The following is a 2,802-nucleotide window of genomic DNA, read 5'->3' on the forward strand; positions in this document are numbered from 1 at the left end:
GAATGTTGTTGATGGTAGTATCTTTTGCTTGGCTATCTTTTTGCATTTGGGTGAAAAATTCTTGTTGATTCTTTTGCATTTGGAGGACCGCTTTTTGGACATCAAAACCTTGGTCATTTTGGTGATTGTATGGATTTTGATTTTGGTAGCCTTGGTTTTGATTGTAAAAGGGTCTTTGATTTTGATTTCTCATGGGTGGTGGAGTGTATGTTGTTTGAGGGTTTTGAACATTTTGGCTTTTGTATGAGAGATTTGGATGGAACTTGGTGTTTTCATTGTAAAAATTTGAATAAGGGGTACCACTTTTGTAAGCTTGGAAAGCATTAACTTGTTCGGTTGTTCCCCTACATTCACTTGAGTCATGACCCAAGGTTCCACAATTCTCACATATCCCGCTTGGGATTGATGAGGAGGCCGTCATGGCATTGACATGATGCTTTGATGATTTTGAGTTTTCCTCAAGTCTAGCCATAGCTTGTTCAAACTTCAAGTTGATTGTGTCAATGTGAGCACTAAGTTGAGCACCCAATTGAGTAACGGAGTCCACTTCATACTTTCCTCCTCTAGTAGCCTTGCGAGGCCTACTATATTGTGAATTATGGACCGCCATTTCCTCAATCTTGTTCCATGTTTGATTGTCATCAACTTCGGTGAACATTCCATTTGATCCCATATTGAGAATGTTCCTTGAATCTTCATATAAACCATTCCAAAATTGTTGCACTAAAAACCATTCGCTAAGTCCATGGTGAGGACATGAGCGACAAATACCTTTGAACCGCTCCCAAGCTTCATACAAAGATTCTTCATCCCTTTGCTTAAAACTCGTGATTTGAGCTCTTAGCATGTTAATCTTTTCCGGTGGGTAGAATTTTTTGTAGAAAGCTAGAGCTAGCTTCTTCCAAGAATCTATTCCAAGGGTGGCCTTATCAAGGCCCTTCAACCATTGCTTTGCGGTGCCGATTAACGAAAAAGGAAATAAGACCCATCTTATTTGGTCTTGAGTCACGCCCGTTTGAGAGATAGCTTCACAATAATCGCAAAAGGTTTCCATATGAGAATGAGGGTCCTCACTAGGCATTCCCCCGAATTGGCTCCTCTCAACTAGTTGGATGAAGGCGGACTTGGCAATAAAATTACCGGTGAGATGTTGCGGGGTAGGAGTACCATTTGGTAGATCCTCCTCGGTGGGTATAGAGTGTGACGAGAATTTAGGCATTGTAGGTGGATTTTGTGTGGTATTGTTTAATGGGTTTTCTTCTCCTTCTATTGCGAAAGGATTGACAAACTCACTAGTGGGTTGAACAACTTCACCAACACCTCCCAAATTCCTCCTAACAAGTCTCCTATTATTCGTCAAGGTTCTTTCGATTTCACGGTCAAAATGTAACAAATCTCTTTGTAACCTTCTAGACATGCAAAATATCAAACAACTCGAAAACAATTAGAACAAACCTTGAGGAGTTTTACTTCCCCAAGGTGAAAAAGACACAACTAAAAACAATAAAAGAAATCTTAAATCAATTAAACACCGTCCCCGGCAACGGCGCCATTTTTGATCGAGGCCATTTCGTGTTCACAATTAAGCATATGTGGTCGTTGGTCAATGGTCGATACAAAACACAATTTATACTTCACAAACAACTCTACAATTAGTAAAGAGGCAAGTAAAGGTCGGATCCCAAGGGACGGGTATTGAAATGAGAATTCTATTGTAACTAGTAGTGTCTAAGGGGTGTCACAAATTGGGTTGATGTAGAAGGTTACTAAACTAAAATAACAATGAAAATAAACTAGCAAGATGAATAAAATAAGGGTGTAAACAATTGATTAAAAGCACTAGGGTGTCATGGGTTCATAGGGGAGTCATGGGATATGATCATACAAACATGTTCTCAAATTATAAGCAAGCAATTATTGTTGTGATGGATTGAGTTGGGTTATATCTTACAATCCTAGGAAAGTTTGGGTCCCGGAGCCGAATCGATTAGATTGTACAACACCTACAAGTCGACTTAATCTTTCCTACTCAACACATGCATGGTCTAACAAGACTCGAGTTGGGTTATGTCTTACAAGTCAAGTTGAAGGGATAGAAGATGATAGTAAATGCAAGGATTCATAGGCTTAGCATTTCATCAAATATAACATGTGCATGTATTAAGATCAAAACAAGCAAGCAAATAAGATATGAAAGCATATTAATTTAAGCATGAATCATTCCCCATGTTGGTTTCCCCTAATCACCCATTAAACCCTAGCTAAGAGACTACTCACTCATTATCATATTAATCATGCTAGAAAGGTTGTCAATCATACTAACATAATGAAACATGATGAATAAATGAAAGTAATTAGCAATAATTAAAAAGGGATTAAGAGATTATACCTACTAATGATTCCAATAATAAAGCAAGAATAATAGAAGTACTTGAATCCTAGATTGAGAGGTTGTCAATCTCCCAATAATAACCCAAATAATCTTCAATTACCCAAAATAAAGGAAGAACAAGAGAGAGATTAAAGAACTAAAACTTGGATTAAAACTTGATTAATACTTGATTACAATATTGAAGAGAGATTTGATTGATATTAACTACACTAATTATTGATAAGAAGAACATGCTCCTCTAATTAGACTAATGGGGTATTTATAGTGAAAATTAGGGAGGATGCATTAGGGTTAACTAAGGGCTAAACTAGTAATTACACTTTTAAGTTGAGCAAGGAGACTCCGGTATTCTCCGAGAGAAGGGCTTCTCTAATCGTAGCTTGAAGAATGAAAACGTCTTTGTCATCGAA

The 2,802-nt window shown here is 37.5% G+C and overlaps 1 non-coding gene across 1 annotated transcript; it reads left to right on the plus strand.

The window, feature by feature from the left end:
• Nucleotides 1-740: 740 nt before the first annotated feature.
• On the plus strand, nucleotides 741-847 carry LOC141624004 (small nucleolar RNA R71). Its single transcript, XR_012533817.1, has one exon. It is a non-coding gene; the product is annotated as a small nucleolar RNA R71 (small nucleolar RNA).
• Nucleotides 848-2,802: the final 1,955 nt, after the last annotated feature.

This window comes from Silene latifolia, chromosome X (genome assembly GCF_048544455.1).
Source record: "Silene latifolia isolate original U9 population chromosome X, ASM4854445v1, whole genome shotgun sequence".
In the NCBI taxonomy this organism is placed as follows: Eukaryota; Viridiplantae; Streptophyta; class Magnoliopsida; order Caryophyllales; family Caryophyllaceae; genus Silene; species Silene latifolia.